This window comes from Asparagus officinalis, chromosome 5 (genome assembly GCF_001876935.1).
Source record: "Asparagus officinalis chromosome 5, Aspof.V1, whole genome shotgun sequence".
Classification (NCBI taxonomy): Eukaryota; Viridiplantae; Streptophyta; class Magnoliopsida; order Asparagales; family Asparagaceae; genus Asparagus; species Asparagus officinalis.
In genome coordinates this window covers 110924299-110943459 of record NC_033798.1, presented here as the reverse complement: position 1 = coordinate 110943459, position 19161 = coordinate 110924299, and the positions used below count along the sequence as shown (strand labels likewise).

At 39.5% G+C, this 19161-nt stretch overlaps 1 long non-coding RNA gene across 2 annotated transcripts; it reads right to left on the bottom strand.

Moving 5' to 3' along the window:
- On the bottom strand, positions 113-16165 carry LOC109840685. Of its 2 annotated transcripts, XR_002246994.1 has the most exons (6): positions 16109-16165; positions 7833-7922; positions 7453-7532; positions 7119-7248; positions 6354-6978; positions 113-236 (listed from the first exon to the last, which is right to left on the bottom strand). It is a non-coding gene; the product is annotated as an uncharacterized LOC109840685 (long non-coding RNA). The 2 variants fall into 2 exon arrangements; XR_002246993.1 differs by having other exon boundaries at positions 6354-7248.

Genomic DNA, 19161 nt, shown 5'->3' with positions numbered 1-19161 from the left:
CAGACAATAATTCCAAAAAAGTTATTTTCTGATTGACACATGAAATTGGCATAGGGAAGCTTGGTTGTAAAGCTCACCTGAAGCTGCATTTACTTGGGATTTAACAAAGTGACCTTTATCACGAACCCACTCAGCTATAAATGGGACATCCATCAAAATAATTTTCTTTCCAAGCGCTCTAGAAGCCTGTTTTGAATAAATATATCCAATAGTATGAAGCATTGTCTCCCCAAAAGCTGCAATTCAAGTAAGCGTCATGAAGAACTTCATTTGAATGGAAATCAGTGAAAGCAAGGGTGGTAAATGATCGAATCGAATCGAATACTAATGTGTTCGTATTTGTATTTGTTTAAAATTATTGAATTCGAATACGGACTCTAATATTCATATATGGAGTTTTTCGAATTCGAACTCAAATATTTGGTATTTGATAAATATTCATGAATATTCACGAATACTTTTCGAATATCAAAGTATATTTATTCCGCTCTTGGTATTTGATAAATATTCATGAATATTCACGAATACTTTTCGAATATCAAAGTATATTTATTCCGCTAAAGAATTTGATTTTCGAATACTTTTCGAATATCAAAGTATATTTATTCCGCTAAAGAATTTGATTTTCAAATGGTATTTAAATTAATAAATAAAAATTATTCCTTTATAATATATAATGTATGTATATTTAAATCAAAATTTTCATAAGAAAATAGATTTAAGATTATTTAAGTCTTAAAATCAGTACATAAAACTTAAGTATAAATGGTAAATAGGTTTAAAATATGACATCAAATGTGCAATAATAAAAATAACAAGTGATCAAATTTTAAACGAATATTTGATAGACAAACGAATCGAATATATATCTGGTTAAATTCTATTCGTGAGTAAACTCGAATACTAACAAATATTTGTTTAGTGGAAAATGAACTATCGAACCAAATATGACTGAATAGTTACTCAAACTATTTGTTAATTATGTGGTTCATTTCCACCCCCTAAGTGAAAAGGCACAAAAGCTACTCATAAAACACTGCAAATCAAAAGTCTATTGGGTTATTGTAGATAGGCTGGGGCTGTTAGGAGGCGTGAGTGAGGGCCACATGGGCCACGTCCTTGTGAAGAGATCTCCTTTTCAATTGATTGCTCCTTTTTAATTGATTGCATGCGGGAGCAAAACGCGTGAAGAAACGCGTGAAGAGCTGGAAGCAAAAACCGAAACCGCAGGCCCACCCGAGTTCACAATTCGTGCTTATAAATGCACGCGGAAATAAAACCCTAGGTCTTTTGTGCAGGAGGCGGTGAAAAGGAGGTTGCGTGTGCAAGCCGGCAGAGGAGAAAAATTCGCTAATTGCAGAGGGGGAAAACAAGCGCAGGAGGTTGTGATTTGTTTTCTTTGCGGCTGCGGTACAAAACCGAGTGCAGGCGATTTTTGAGAGGAAGGCAGGTGCGTGCAAGGCCGGCGGCTGCAGTTGAGGAGATTTGTGTAGTCCCTTTTAGGGTTTTGTGTAGCCTTTTGTAGAGAGATATTGTGAGGGATCTGAGAGTTTGTTTGAGGGTTTTAGTTGTGAGTGATTGTAAACCCTAGTTGTATTATCTCCCTCTATTAGTAGATCTCCCCCTCCTTGCCCCGTGGACGTAGGTAATTTGCCGAACCACGTAAAATTGGTTGTACTGCTATTTGGGTGATTTGTAATAGCTTTTTAGGTTCCCTCGACGCGCAGTCCTAGAGCTGACGAGAGGAAGAGCTAATATCTCACTTTGATGAGATATTAGGCTTCAGATTCTTGTTCCCTTTGAGAAACAAGAATTCTTATTGCGACCTGACTCTCTTGTTGTGCTGCCGAAGTGCTGCCAAAATTTTCGCTGCGCACAACAAGTGGTATCAGAGCCAGGTTCCAGATCTAGGGTTTGGTTGGAGAAGTAGATCAATTTGGAGGCCCGTTTAGGACTTCGTTGGTGATAAAGGTGAGATCTTTTGGTAAAGACTCTATCTTTCAGTTTTGGATCTATTCTTTGTTCGTTGGTGCGTAAGATATCGGGGAAAGAAGGTGCTTCAGGTGTCGAGGGTGGTTCTTCTGGCGCGAAGACCATTCAGAGTTTGAATATCCACTCTATGAAGATAGATGTGGAGAAATTTAATGGCACAAACAACTTTGGATTATGGAGATGCGAGGTTTTGGATGCGCTGAACGCGCAGAATTTGGAGGATACATTGGAGTTAGATGGCAAGCCAGATGAGATTGAAGAGAAGGTTTGGAAGAAGATGAATCGAACGGCGTGTGGTGTGATTAGATCTTGTTTGACTCAAGATCTAAAATATGATGTGATGAATGAGACTTCTGCAAAGAAGATTTGGGAGATTCTCGAAAGCAAGTATTTGACCAAGAGTGTGGAAAATCGCTTGCATTTGAAGAGGAGACTTTATCGTTTCCAGATGAAGAAGGGAACCTCCATTAGAGATCACATGAACCACTACACAAAGCTTCTTGCGGATTTGGCGAATGTGGATGTCAAGATTGAAGATGAGGACAAGGCGTTGCTGTTGTTGAGTTCCTTGCCCGACGAGGAATATGAGACCTTCGTTCTTACTCTGATTAATGGGAAGGCATCACTTTCGTATAGTGAGGTCACCGCTGCACTTGTGAATTATCAGCTTCGAAAGAAGGATAAGGAGGCTTCGGTTGAGCCGGTAGCGGAGGCGTTGGTCGCAAGAGGGAAGGGTCCAAACCGAAAGAATTGGAAGTCACAGTCTAGAGTAGGGCATCCTACAATTGGAAAAGATCAGTGTGCTTGGTGCAAGGAGACTGGTCATTGGAAGAAAGACTGCCCAAAGCTCGACGAATGGATGAAGAATAAGCAGAAGGGAAAAGGGAAGCAACCATCATCAGAAGCAAACATCGTATCGGATGGTAATAATTCTGACTCTTCTATTTATTCGCTTTCTATCAGTCCTACAGATAGCTATTCGGAGGAATCTGAATGGATGTTGGATAGTGGTATGACCTATCATGTGTGCCCTAGAAGGAAATGGTTCTCCAGTTTTGAGAAGCTGGTGGATAGTGGTGTGGTGTACATGGCTGATAACCGTGCATGCCAGATCCTTGGGATAGGAAGAATTCGCATAAAAATATTTAACGGGACTGTTAGGGAGATAAATGATGTGAGATATGTTCCTTCTTTGAGGAAGAACTTGATCTCGATTAGAGCTTTGGTTGGAGAGGGTCTGAAGGTTCGTGTTGAGGACATGGTTCTCGAGATTGTGAGAGACTCTCGTATTTTGATGAAGGGCGTCAGGAGGAATAACCTGTATTACTTGACTGGAGGTATAGTAATAGGTGGAGAGCTGGCGACTTCTGTTAATTCGACTAGACTGCGACATTTGGGGCTTGGCCATTCCAATATTGATTCCTCGCATAGATTGAAAGAGGGTGCGAAGACCTGTGGTTTGAAGTCCAGTGAACATGTTGATGTGAGCAAGAAGACCGAGGTGAAGTGTGGCACCTCTATTCACCGTGCTATGGGTCGTTCTGGAGGAGTTCACGTGGATGTTTGGGGGCCTTCCAAGGGGGCATCATTGGGAGGTAATAGGCGTTTGGTTTCCTTTGTTGGTGGCTGGTCTAGGCGTGTTTGGGTTGCAACCAAATCCCCATTGGAGAAAGTCCTAGTAGTCTCTAACAGATTGAAGAAGTGTGTAATAGACAGAAAGGTGAAGGTACTCCATTCTGGTGGGAGGTACAAGATGGACCTATTTCTGTATTGGAGCCGAGCTCACAGCATTTCGAGACACTTCGTTGGAAAGAAAATCTTGGGGCAACTAAATAGGGTGATAAATTTGGAGAACCGTGCCTTACTGGGGGAGGATCGGTGTTTGTGGTCGAGCAATGATTTGTAGAAGAGTTTCTGGACAGAGGCTTTGACATATTTGGGTCATCCTATTAAAGAGTTGTCAACTGCTGTGATTGGAGGTAAAACTCTATTGGAAGATTGGTCTGATAGTGTCACTTTGGTTAAGGCTTCGATGAGGAAGCCAATTGACTCTCAGCAGGTGGAGAGTTTTGGACAGACCTTAGAGGTATCGCAGCGGGTGGAGAATGATGCTACTCCATATTGGGTGAAGATTACTCCAGATCATTCTGCATTGGTTGGGATTCCAGCTGAGGTGACACAGCGTGAAAGTCATTTAGATTCGGATGCAGATGATGAGTTGGGTTTTGATTCGAATGCAGCTGATAGATACAGTTTGGATATGACCATTAGTTCACCTCAGGTGGAGGTGTTTGAGGCCATTGGAGGTGCTATCAGCCGCAGAATTGATCGTGATATTGGAGAAGGGTTGCGTACTCTTCTATTGGATTGAGGTCGTTAGCGGCCATTTGGGTGAACTACGTTCGGCTTGATTCCTTGGGCAAGAGGATACGTAGGCAATCTTTATGATGCAGCCGGGTTGGATTATTTGATGGGAGTGAGATCGATTTGGTGAGTTGATACTGACATTTGGAGAGTGTTTGCATTCTCATTTGGGTTCTCGACTTGTTATGGATTGAGTCTGTTGTCGTGAATTGTTTCACGGTGTACTGGACACAACAAGTGAGGCATTTGTTTTGGTTGATATCGGCTCAGTTTTGGGAAAACTTCACCTAGGTGGAGAATTGTTGGGAGGCGTGAGTGGGGGCCACATGGGCCACGTCCTTGTGAAGAGATCTCCTTTTCAATTGATTGTTCCTTTTCAATTGATTGCCTGCGGGAGCAAAACGCGTGAAGAAACGCGTGAAGAGCTGGAAGCAAAAACCGAAACCGCAGGCCCACCCGAGTTCACAATTCGTGCTTATAAATGCACGCGGAAATAAAACCCTAGGTCTTTTGTGCAGGAGGCGGTGAAAAGGAGGTTGCGTGTGCAAGCCGGCAGAGGAGAAAAATTCACCAATTGCAGAGGGGGAAAACAAGCGCAGGAGGTTGTGATTTGTTTTCTTTGCGGCTGCGGTACAGAACCGAGTGCAGGCGATTTTTGAGAGCAAGGCAGGTGCGTGCAAGGCCGGCGGCTGCAGTTGAGGAGATTTGTGTAGTCCCTTTTAGGGTTTTGTGTAGCCTTTTGTAGAGAGATATTGTGAGGGATCTGAGAGTTTGTTTGAGGGTTTTAGTTGTGAGTGATTGTAAACCCTAGTTATATTATCTCCCTCTATTAGTAGATCTCCCCCCTCCTTGCCCCGTGGACGTAGGCAATTTGCCGAACCACGTAAAATTGGTTGTTCTGCTATTTGGGTGATTTGTAATAGCTTTTTAGGTTCCCTCGACGCGCAGTCCTAGAACTGACGAGAGGAAGAGCTAATATCTCACTTTGATGAGGTATTAGGCTTCGGATTCTTGTTCCCTTTGAGAAACAAGAATTCTTATTGCGACCTGACTCTCTTGTTGTGCTGCCGAAGTGCTGCCGAAATTTCCGCTGCGCGCAACAGGGGCTTCTGTGTGTTATCCCATCCTTTTCCTCTAAAAAAAAAAATAGATTATGACTTGTTTTTGTAGAATTTATTCACATGGTATTAGTAGTACATAGAGCATAATAAAATCTGAGTAGAATCTTTTATTCTTAGGAATTTCTTCAGCTGCACATCTGCACCCTACCAATTAGCCATTCAATCAGAGCGAGCTCATATTGCTGAATATACTGGCAGGATTTAGCTCAAATCCTCTTTGTTCAGAACTAATAAGAGCACATATAAATTTGAAATGTGCACACTTTATGTTATTAACACATTAGAACTTCCATATGGGAAGAAATTGCTATCAGTATAAAAATTACCATGCCTCAAGCACTACTAAACCAAACAACTTAAACAATAGGCTAAACTTGGAGAGCTATTTCTGTTTTAGATGGATACAAATTAACAGAAACGCTCTTTAACATGTGCGTTTGTGCATCTAACGGGACCAAATACCTATGTCATGGAACATTATGCACAGGTGGAAGATTCCGGTTATGATGGTCTTGGAAAAACTCACAGGTTAAGGTTGTGTACATGTAGTAGAGATCATTGGGCTCCGATTTGTGTAACACAGAAAGAGGTAGCAAATATAGAGCCCTACATTAGAACACATACAAAGATACTTAATAAATTATGTATTAACTTCTTATACTTTACCTCTTATTTAACCATATTTAGTATGATAACCTTCAATGTTGGTTTTATATCACTAACCTATGCATTTGGTAAACTGTAACAAAGTTCATAAATCACAAGATAACAAATGAATACTGATGCATATTATCTGGCTTATACAAACATGCATTTTTCTAAAATAAACAAGAGGCTGCACATGGTTAAACAGTATATACAAAAGTCAGGGTATACCTGGCTTAGCTTTTGCTTATAGATAAGTTCTTTTGTAGAAGGACTTCTCCAAAAGTACTTTTAAGAAAATATTTTATAAGGATAAGATGTTCTTAACCTTCAAATTTAGGTACCTACAAGAAAGTTAAATATTGTAAAATATATTTGTTTGGAGAAGTTTAGATAAGAATGGATATATGAGAGAACGTTTAGATAAGGTCTATGAGGCAAAAATGGAGAGTATAAAATAAGAGAGAAGTTTAGATATGATTCATTACCCGAATGGATTTCCGCTTCCACGGTTGAGAGAAGCCAAAGAATCTGACTTCTCCATGCTACTTTTTTTTGTGCTTTCTTGGTTTTGCATTTTGCTCTTCTTAAAAGTATTTTCTCGAATCGATTACCCAAACATCCAGAATTCCACAGAACACTTTTTTTTTTTAATAACCAATAAGCAATGCCAACACCCTCACTCACTTATTACCAGTATAACAAACTACAATGAGGAAGATGAGAGCAGAATAACGACAATTTGACTGCATCAGCAACAATAAGAGTACAAGACCTCGCCTCAACTACTTAGGATCATTTTGGAGTCCTCTTGTAAATAGTTCATAGTATGATCAATCTTCAGGACATTCCAAAACTTCCCATATAAACAATGATAGCATGAAATGGGTTCAAAGAAAAGATTCAATCGTCTTGTGAAGAAATGGAACAGATGGAGAGCCCAAAATTAATAAGTAAACTTTTGTGTTAAGTATGGATAAGGGAAACTAGGTCTACCTGCTCGTGACAAACGACTGGCCTCAGAATTTGCCCATTTAACAAATTCATCTAGTTTACCCTCAACACATGGCTGTAGGCGCTTTATGAGATGTTCGATAAACTTCTCTTCTCTTTCTCTTTGTAACGCCTGTAATTTGAGAGAAAACCATCAACATCAAAATGATATTTTAGGAACTAGCTCATGGACATGGAGACAAAAAAAATTCTAAAAAAAGCCCATGCCTACTGAGAGGGAAGGAGGAGGGTAACACTTAACAATCTAGAAAGGCAAGAAAGTTATAAATTACTTTATAAACAGTTTATTTATTATATCATTATTGTTGTAGGATACCTTAATCCTCTCTTCAACTTGTAGGCTCTTTACTTCTGGACTTATGATTCTTCATCGATTTCCACGGCTGCCACGCTTGCCTGAGCCAATTGACCAACATATATAATCTTCAAATAGTTCACTTCCAAAAAGCATCCCAAATACAGAAGAAGGATCCACCATTGAGTCCTTGATCCATGGGAGTGTTAAAGCATGAACATTCTATTAATAGGTATCTTTCTGTTGGTTTCAGAACTAATGATAGTTACACAAGCATATCAAGATGACCTCGAAAAAGCTATCGGGTTCTTATCATGAAATAGAGAAAGATGTCAATATTACATTAAATGTGTATTCCATCCCAATAGACAGTACATTTCAACTTTAGTTTGTGAACTTACCGTGAAAGGCCTTGCTTTCTAATTTCCATGCTTATCATATGTCTCACGTTTTCCAGGATCACTTAAAACCTGATAAGCCTCCCCAAGCACCTATAATAAACAACAAGAAGCATATATGAATAAGCCGTGGAATATGCTGTGAAACTAACAATAAATCTCCATTGTATTAGTCATAACACACTCTACATGTTCATATGCTGTGAAACTAACAATAAATCTCCATTCTACAAACCAGATTATAATAGATGATTAAAATTTAAGTCACTGGTTTAAACATATTGACACACAATAACACTATTAAAACGAACAAGGAAGTTCAATATACATGTTCTACATGACATAGCTTTATGAAAGAAGTGCCCCTATTGTAGCTTTATGAAAGAAGTGCCCCTATTGCAGACGCATGGGAGCATGTGGATCAATCTTTTCCTTGGTTTTCCACAGAGTGCAGGAATGTTAGACTCGGTCTATCTAGTGACGGATTCAACCCGTTTGGCATTATGAGTTCAGGTTGGTCTACTTGGCCAATTGTGTTAATACCTTATAATTTACCACCTGGACTTTGTATGAAGCAACCGTATATGATCCTTTCATTGCTGATACCAGGCAAACACTCACCCGGTAATGACATAGATGTGTTCATGGAGCCATTAATTGATGAGTTAAAACTTCTCTGGGATGAGGGGGTCCAAACATATAATGCATTTTCCCGTCAAACGTTTAATCTCCGTGCTATTCTTATGTGGACCATTAATGATTTTCCAGCTTATGCTAATCTCTCCGGTTGGTCTACGAAAGGAACATTTGCTTGTCCCGTATGTGGTCCAAACTTTGAAGGCTTTCATTTACAACACAGTCGAAAGATGTGTTATTGGTTTAACAGAAGATGGTTACGTAAAGGACATAAATATAGAGGTAAAAAGTGGGTGAATAAGTTTGATGGCCAAGAAGAGAAAAGAGGAGAGCCGCATGTAATGACTGGAGATGAAATTGTAGAATTATTTGAGGGATATCCTAAAATTAAGTTTGGAAAGAGTCGATATACAAGAGAAGATATTCTAGCTCCAAGACGTATTTCCATTATGAAGAAGGCACCGAAACGAAAGAGAAAAGTGAACATTACGGATGAGACACATGATGAGGAATTGCCAAAAGGATGGACAAAATTTAGTATATTTTTTGAGCTACCGTACTGGCAAAAGCTCAAAATTCGGCATAACCTAGATGTAATGCATATTGAAAAAAATATATGTGACAACCTGTTGTCCACACTCTTACAGGATGGTAAGAAATCAAAGGACGATTTACGGGCTCGATGAGACTTGAATGCATTGAACATCCGACATGATCTGCAAGCACGAGAAGTTACTGACGGCAAATTTGAGTTACCCTCATCTCGTATTACGATGACAAAGGTTGAGATGCAAAGATTCTGTGAGGTGCTCAAATCGGTAAAGTCGCCAGATGGTTTGTTGAGGCTGTTTGCCTCTCCTGTTCTTCAGATCCGCGTTGTAGCGGACTCCGTCCGTAGACTCCATCATCTTAGCGAGTTGTCGCGTAAGGCGCTGATGTCGCCTCTGGCGGGCTCTCTTTGAGAGAGTCACAACGCCTTCAACAGTAGAAGCGTTGACAAGAATAGGTTTGACCTCGTTGGAGGTCGGTGGAACTTCACCCGGCGCAACTTTGGCGTCAGCCGGGGTGAGAGCTTCGTTGGCGTTCTGAACTTCTTCGAACCAACGAGCTTTTCTCCTGGAGGAGAGCTTCTTGGACTTGCGGAGGGAGGTTGATCCGGACGAGGACGAAAGGTACTCCTCGAACGGCTGCGACGCAACGATCTCGGCAGCGAGATCGGTGGCTCCCACTGTGGTCGCCAGATTGTTCGCGGTGAAAATTGCCTTCATTGAATTCATTGTCATCTTGAATAACTATTTTTTTTGGTTACAAAAGATCCGGTCTTTTTTAGATCCGGTTACAACGAAAATCAAATAACACAAGAAATAAAGAAAATTACAACTTTCTCCTTTTGTGTCGAACGAATCTTACAACTTTCCCTTTGAACAAATCGCAAGATCCTGTTTTGCGGTCTCTTGCTTGTGTGGGTTCTTTGCCGACGCCGGGGTTAATCCGTGGACCACCGCGCGATCTAGATCCGGTCGGATCTACACGATTCGACGGGAATTATTTCGCAAAGGAAATAACAGCCGAGGGTACTATTTCGCCAAGGAAATAGTAGCCTTTAATTCTCGGGATCAAAGGCCAAGCTTTGATCCGGAGTGTGATTTCGTGTAGATCTCAGATCTGATCTTTACCTCTCTCGAACTCCTGCCTTTTGTGACGTGGACGCTCGCCGAGAATCAGATCTGAATCTTCAAGTCCTCAAGTCTTCAAAACTCTGAGCTCAATCTTCAATTCGGCAGAGTTTTGGCTCTCCAAGTTCCAACCTTTCAAAAATAAGCCTACAGCCCTCTATTTATAGGCATTGAAAGCGGATCTGGGCCCAGATCTGGGCCCAGATCCGAGCTGGCTCGGCCAGGTGGCTCGGCCAGGCCGAGACACTTGTGAGTTAATCACACCGTGATGGCAAAAACCTCCCACGAATCACTCTGTGACTAATTCTGAAAATATATAATTGATGGTGTCATGCTGAAATAACAAGAGATGCATATGGCTTTAATCTTGTAAATCTAGACAAGGAGATTTACTCCGATTTGAAGTTCATGTTTGCAAAGCAGGCTACTCAGTGCTTTTATGTCAAAGATCCTAGGCAGCCGAAGGTTTGGGTCGCCTTGTATAAGGAGCCGAGAACTCTTGTTGAACTTTCTCTCGAAGAAAACATAGAGGGTTCTGATGATCCAAATGAGACTGAAGGAGAAGTTTTTCCTAATTACTCATACCCGCAAAATGTCCATCTTAATATGTATACTCCGCAAAATCGGCTTGATATTCGTAATGTAGGAGATTGAATGTCGAAATATTAGTACTTGTAAAATTTAAAGTATTAACTTTGCCGTTTTAATGTACATTTTTTATTTTGTCAATGCAATTTTCAACATTCACTTATTTTGCTTCAATAAATTGAATAATCATTTAAGATGCAGATGAGCCGAAGGATAAAGCGCATAGGGGAAGTTTCCCACAATCAAGCAAATTCATCATCAGGTATAAATATTAATTTGTTCAAATAAATTGTGTTTGTGATATAAATATGCATATTTCGCATTTATAATTATATTTTTTACGTGTAGGAATGTCCTCACGACCTTATAGTAGTCCATTATCTCTACATGGATCCTCACCCGTTGAAGGTATTAATTTATTTAATATCATTAAGTTAATTGAGAAACTTATTTACCTATATTATTTTTATTACTTTCGTAGATATTGCGGGGACAGATACACATGCATCTCCTATGAGTCCACCTATGAGTCAACCTCATCATCGGGATTCATCGCCTGATCTAGGTATTAATTTTAAAGTCCATGGATATTTTATGTTCCATATAAATATTTATTTCACATTTTATATTGCAGACAATGCTCATGATGGATCCGGTGATGACGAGATCCAACACGAGTCTTTCGCGGGATCTTCTTCATCGGAGATTGGATGTCTCCGTCCATGGACTGAAGCAGTAAATTCCATCCCCTTACCAGAAAAGGCTATCACATTACAAAAGAAATGTGATAGGAACTATAAAAAGAGAAGAGAAGACATTAAAAACAAGGATCATATAATAAAGCAGAGACTAGAAAAGGCGATGTCAAATCAGTTGAGGGAAATGGGTAAGAATATCATGTAAACTATTGAGATTTTGTCGTTATTTAATTATTAAAGTTTATAAAAAAATCTCTATCTTTGTCTTTGTAGGGAACAAGGACTACGAGAAGGCCGGTAGGCATGGCAGTGATCTGTTTACGAAGGTACCTCCTAAAGGTTATCGAGCCGTTTTGGAGTGGATGGGCAACATTCCAGTTGGAGATTACGCCGTCAGATTTAATAATTTGATCGGCTGTTTAATCAGAGACCCACACCACATTAACATCGCTCATAACTTTGATGAACAACAATGGAATGGAATAAAGAAGATATGGGAGAGGCTCATGGTAATTATTTATTATATTGTTTTTTCAATAAATATTTATTTAATTTTTTAATAGTGCATGTTTTTTTCACACCTAATTCGTAGAATCACTATTGCCTTGAGGACAACCCGGACTCTTGGGATTACGTAATGAGTAGAGCGAGCAAGATGCTTCGGGGGTGGAGGAGTAGACTTAAGAGTCAATACTTTACAGATATAACCATTGATTGGAAGCGGATTCATCAGCTTGATAAGAGGGTTCCTCCTTATAATTGGATGACTCTCATTATCGAGTGGGAGGGTGAGAAGAAGGTGAGTTATTTTTAATTCATTATATTACCATCGCATATACTGAAAAATTACTTTATTTTGAAGGATAAATGTTCGATAGCATCGGCTAATCGCGGTGCAAAGCTATATGATCACTTTCTAGGAGCTACTCCCTACGCTCGGATCGAGCATAAATATTTGCGTGAAAATCCGGTTAGATCAAAATATTAAAACTCAACTCATGTTACTATTTTCATACGTTATTAGAAATAACTTGAAATTTGATTAATCATAGGACGCCTTGACTATGCCGCCAACTCTTCTTGCTAGCACCACCCGAGGGCTATGATAAGGAGGAAAAGATGACGAAAATTAAGGATATGCATGTAAGTATAAGCTTAATTTCATATTGGCACACATGTATTTCTAATTAGAATTCATCAATGTTCGAATACCTACATAGAAATCCTACATATAATATGATGAAGTTACTTTATTGTCGGTTTACTTCTATTTTTTTCCTATTGTATATCTCAATATCTCATGCTATTTGTAACGTGTTATAGACTGTATTGCATATTTTTTCCTATCTGAGAACCAAAACAAATTATGATCTTTTGGATACTCAGATAGTAACTGTGACCAACTTTTATTTTTATTTTATTTTATTTTCTGCCCAAGCTTTGATTATACTGTTGCTAGTAAATTGGTCAGAATTGGGAACTAACGACTTGATACAGTCTAGAAGGATTTTTACTTCGAGTATTACATAGGAAAACTTGGAGCCTTCACTAATATTTACATGTGTAGTCTTCATGTATGTCTGTGTGTGCTTACAGTCAACTACACAAAAGGAAGACTATGAGTTCCTTATTTTCGAATCAGTAGTCTTAACACATACATACTTAAGTACATTAGCTGCATTGAGTGTATATAAAAGGGGAGTGGAAAGTGGGATAATTCTCAAAACTTATCCGACTTAAAGTTCCAATTCCATTTGAGTAACACCTTAAAACTCTATTCTGGTTCCATTTCTAATTGACTGAAAACTTTACATGAGTTATTCCCATTCTAGTTTTCATTAACCATTAACTAACCCTACAAAAGTAGTTACAGAACTGCCTAGTTGGTTGCACCCTATACTTTTGAATCTCTAATTTACCATAAAAGACAAGTAAACATAGTGAATCATATAGAAAGATTCTTCCTGATGTACATATTTGTTATTTGTTATTCTATTGCTATTTGTTATTTGTTATATGAATATTCTATTGCTATTTGCTATTTAGGAGGCGCTTGAAGCTTCACAAGACTTTGTCTTGTCCCAGTCTCAGAGCATAGAGAACACTCCTACCGATCCTAATCGCATGACTAGAGAGCAGTGGAGGGAAATTGTTGATGGAGTTTATGGCTCTAGACCAATCAAGAAAGGGAGGGTGCCTTTATCAAGTGCAAAAGTTAGGACAGTCTCCACTAGCAGGAATATACAAAACAACACGTCCGTGACCTCAAAGCGACCATATGGGACATCATACGTCGTGGCTAAAATTGGACGGTATTTAATGGACAATGTTCAACCCTCCATGTTTTTTCAATTTATTCCCATTATTACGCGCGAGCTAGGAGGTGCACAATCGACTTGGGATGTTGTGCAGCGCCTCAGTGATTGTCCATCGTTGAAGGAGATTCTTCCTGAGTCGATATACTTAGAGATATTTAAGTTGGCGTTTAATGAGCATGAAGTTCATGGTGATGAAGAGGTATGTATGACGTGACATATATGTATTTATTATGATACTTTTGGTATATATATCTTATTATTGGTAATCCTGTCATAAAAGATGAAACCGTCTTCTAATCAACATGTAGATATACTTTTCATGAACATCAACATGTTTATATTTCTTGATAAACATTGTCATTATTCACCTATAATTCATAAGCTTAAGCATTTTGGAACATACAACATCACTTCTGATCAGTGCAAATGGAACATACGAACATCACAATTTTATAAATTCCTACTGATAATAAATCACAGTATTGTCCAGTTTCCAGTTATGTTATTGTAGGTGCTGTTCTATGGTAATTTTCCTGTGTCTCATAATAATTCACATTTGGTTGAGTGGCAAGATAGTTGTTGAAGGAAGAAGGGTGGGTTAAGGGACGTTTTTTCTCCCCTTCCTTTTTTCATTTGATTGATAAAAAAATTATTATATCTTTTCATTTCTTTTTATTTTTTATTTTATTGTTAGTAGTTTTGAGTGCTTCTGGGATTATCCTTCTGTATTTATTTGCTTTGCTACCTTAGCAACTTGTTTTTCCAATGTTGGATATTTGCTTTGCTTCTGGGCTATTCTTTGTTATGTTCTCAAATCCTTCATTTCCTCGAACATTTTTCTGGCATGTCGGTGCAATTGAAGTGTATTAGCATTCCCAGCATGTTCTTAGCTTTGAATCAGGTTCCTGCATGTCGCTGAGTGGTGGTGCCCAAAGCTTTTTTTTAATGGTTTCTCCATATAATGCTTTTAGCTTTCCTTTTTCATTTTTCTCTATGGGTGTGTTGGTCTTTAAAAGAGGTAGGATTCCCCGGTTTTTAAATGGGTTATAGGACTTTTTTAAACAAACTGTAACCTGTATGATTGTAATCTTGCCCAGAATCAGCGAGTATGCGCAGTTTGTAAAAATGAAAAAAATGGCTTTTATAGGGAATAAACCGTTTGTAATCTAATCAATAGAGGTGTAATTATTTGTGATCGTTAAAATATGTTCTTTTCAGGTTGGAGGAGGTACTCCCGTAGAGAGCAGCAGTACGATACGACGTTCTAATGCAGACGATGCTGATAACAGGGATGCCGACAACGACGAGGAATGAGTGATACTTGTGTGTTAATACATATTATGACTTTTGGATTTTACATATATGTAATATATTTATGATTTTATTGCGTAGTAAATGAATATTATTTGAGCATGTGAGATATATTGTGATTGTGATATATGATGAGTATTATTCGATATTGTGGATTGATGGATGAAATTGAATGAGTATTCATTTGGAATGTGAATGAATATCATGATTGATTTTATGATATGTTGGTAAATATTGTCATTGAATTGATGTTGATACAGGTTATATGTGTATTCTCTCGTATGAGAGGCTACCAGAATTTAAATTTTTTTTTGGCGTAAATATATACATTGGCGACGGATTTCCCGTCACCAATAAACATTGGCGACAGGAAAATTCGTCGCCAATGTTTTAAACATTGGCGACGGGGATATACCCGTCGCCAATGTTTAAAACCATTAGCGACGGGGAAATCCGTCGCTAATACACATTGGCGACGGATTAATCCGTCGCTAATGTTTCAAACATCAGCGACGGGTAGATACCCGTCGCCAATGGTTAAAACATTGGCGACGGATTTTCCCGTCGTCAATGTTTTTTGGCGACGGGGCAATCCGTCGCCAATGTTTTAACATTGGCGACGGATCACCCCGTCGCCAATGTTTAATGGCGACGAGGGTAATCCGTCGCCAATGTTTAAACATTGGTGACGGATTACCCCGTCGCCAATGTTTATTAGCGACGGAAGTAATCCGTCGCCAAAGAAATCCGTCGCCAATAGTCGTCCGTCGCCAATAAGTATTGGCGACGGGTAAACCCGTCGCCAATACTTATTGGCGACGGATTTATTGGCGACGGAAAGAAGCCCGTCGCCAATATGTATTTGTGACGGATTTTGGGGCATTGGCGACGGATTTCCCCGTCGCCAATACCCTGTTTTCTACTAGTGGTAAAAGAAAGTAAAATGGCGGAGAACAAAACACTGTCTAAGGTGTAATCTTTTCAAATTCAATCCTATGATCTGGACAAATGATTTATTAGTTGTGAATTGGTTTGTAGCAGCGAGCTAATACCATTTTTAGTTTCATATTCCTTCAGGGTCTGGAGCAGCATCAAACCTTTGTTGAAAGGCACTGGGGTCAGAATCCAGACATGTGAAGCACCAGCAGAAATTTTTAGACCTTAGAAAATAGAACTATTCAGAATCTCTCAGAAATCTGCAAATACAATGTGTATTTCCACTGCACGTTGCTCACAATTAATAACTAGAAACGAACAAATTTTTAACTGTGAGGAATCTGCAACCTCTTTGTTCCCATCTACAAAAAAAGAAAAGAAAAAGAAAAAAAGTAACTTGCGCACCTATGATGTCCAGGTATCAAGCATTTTGCTTTCTCAATTGGGTGAAAAGTATCACAGAAAACGAGCAAGTCCAATACCTTCTATTTCTATAAAAATCAATAACCATAAATTTTCAGAAAGGAATATTTTGATAAAAATGTAGAGGACAAATGATATAAGAGTATTTTGCTCACCTGGAATTTGTCAGCAGCTTCTGGATCTCCAGGATTTTTATCTTGGTGCACAAACCTTGCCTATGAAATGGTGTTGCTAAGAAAGTAAGTGACCAAAGAAAAAGATGACAAAACAATTGATTGGTAAAATTACTTTCTTGTATTAACAAACTTAAATAACTTAAAGATGTTAAGATCAGATAAGAAATATAGATACAGCAGTACAATGGACAGCCCAATGTAAAGCTTCTAAAGTCAAAAAGGTAGCGGAAGCAAAAGAGTCCCTAGTGCCAGCAAATTGATGAATTATAAACTTGACTATCTACAAATTGAATAACACTAACACATAAACAAGAGTGATACAGGTAAGTATCAACAATACATATGGAACTTGCCACAGACATAATGACTAGCTAACGGTGTGCTAACGGCCTTAGCACCACTCATCCCGAATCTCTCAAGCACTCGCCTAATGTACTCGGCTTGAGATAGCCGCAGTGTGCCCAAGAGCTTGTCTCTAGTGATCTTCATTCCCAATATCTGCTTCGCTGCGCCTAGATCCTTCATGTCGAACTCACTCGACAGCTGCTTCTTCAGCTTCTTGATCTCTCTCATGTCTGAACTGGCTACTAGCATGTCGTCGACATATAAAATCAGGATGATGTAACTGTTGTCAAACTTCTTGACAAAGCAACAGTAATCAGCATTGCACCTGGAGTAACCGTTCCTGTGCATGAATCCATCAAACTTTTTGTACCATTGCCTTGGAGCTTGTTTCAGGCCGTACAAGCTCTTCTTCAATCTGCATACCATCTCCTCTTTTCCCTTCTGAGTAAACCCCTCTGGCTGCTGCATATATATCTCTTCCACTAGATCACCGTGAAGGAAAGCTGTCTTTACATCTAGCTGCTCGAGATGTAAATCTTCAGCTACAACAATACTCAGGACTGTTCTGATGGTAGTCAGTTTGACTACAGGAGAAAAGATCTCTGTGTAATCAATTCCTTCTTTCTGCTGAAATCCTTTAACCACCAATCTGGCCTTGTATCTCTTGGAACCATCATGTTCCTCCTTGATTCTGTACACCCATTTGTTGCTCAAGGCCTTTTTCCCCGTTGGTAGCTTCGCAAGTTCCTATGTCTTGTTGGTGTTTAAGGATTTTATTTCATCTTTCATGGCGAGCTCCCACTTGCTCGCATCATCCACTCGAAGTACCTCATCATAACTTTCTGGCTCTCCACCATCACTCAATAATAGGTAGTTGAGATGAGCTCTAGCTGTAGTGATGGATACTTTGGATTAGGCTTGGGGACTCTAGCTGACTGCCTCAACTCTCTGACGGGCGAAACAGGATCTCCATCTTCATCTGCACCCTCTGAAGTAGTCTCATCCATCAACTCTTCTTCTTCATCAGAACTAGCTTCGGGATTGCCTCCATCTGAGGCATCATCTGACTCGAAGTATGTGGGATCACTCTGCACCGAACTAGTGGACTGAACGGCATCACAGTCTTTGTAGAGGACTGTTTCATTAAAGACCACATCCCTGCTTCTGATTTTTTTCTTGTTCTGCTCATCCCAGAATTTGTAGCCAAACTCATCACCGCCATAGCCAACAAAGAAACATTTCAAAGACTTAGGATCAAGTTTGTTTCTTGCATGATCACTCAGATGAACGTATGAAACACATCCAAATACTCTCAGGTGAGAAAGATTTACTTGCTTTCCACTCCATACTTCTTCGGGTATTTTGTGCTCCCAAGGCACTGATGGTCCCTGGTTGATCAAGTAGGCAGCTGTGTTGACTGATTCTGCCCAGAATTGCTTTGAAAAACCTGCTTGTAACCGCATACTTCTGGCTCTCTCAGTCAATGTTCTGTTCATCCGTTCTGCTATGCCATTCTGTTGGGGTGTACCTGGCACTGTCCTTTCTAATCTAATGTCACTGTCATAACAAAACCTCTTGAACTCTGAGTCTTCATACTCGCCACCGTTGTCAGAACGAAGCTTCTTGATCTTCAAACCGGTCACGTTCTCTACCATAGCCTTCCATCTCTTGAAGACTTTAAACACTTCTGATTTGTGTTTCATGAAATAAACCCAAGTCTTCCTCGAGTGATCATCTATGAAGGTCACAAAATATAACCTTCCGCCGGTGGATGGTACTGATGCTGGACCCCACACATCTGTGTGAACTAACTCTAGCTTCTCTTCTTTAGGAGTTCTGCCAACCCTTTTGAAGCTTATTCTCTTTTGTTTCCCAAGAATGTAACTTTCACATAAGTCAATATCGGTCGATCTCAAACCTGGTAACTTTCCATTCGACTGCATAACCTTTAGGCCTTTGCTACTCATGTGACCTAGCCTCTGGTGCCATAAATTTGGGTCTTCCTTACTTTCAACCACTGTAATGAAACCACGTGCATCTATCGTCATGTAGAGGGACCCTGTCTTCGTACCACGGGCAACAACCATGGACCCCTTTGTAACCTTCTATGTATCACATGCGAAAGTTGATACATATCCCTCTTTTGCCAATTGTCCTATGGAAATCAGATTTTTTCCTCAAGCTGGGAACATGTCTCACATCACTCAGCTTCCATATAGACCCAT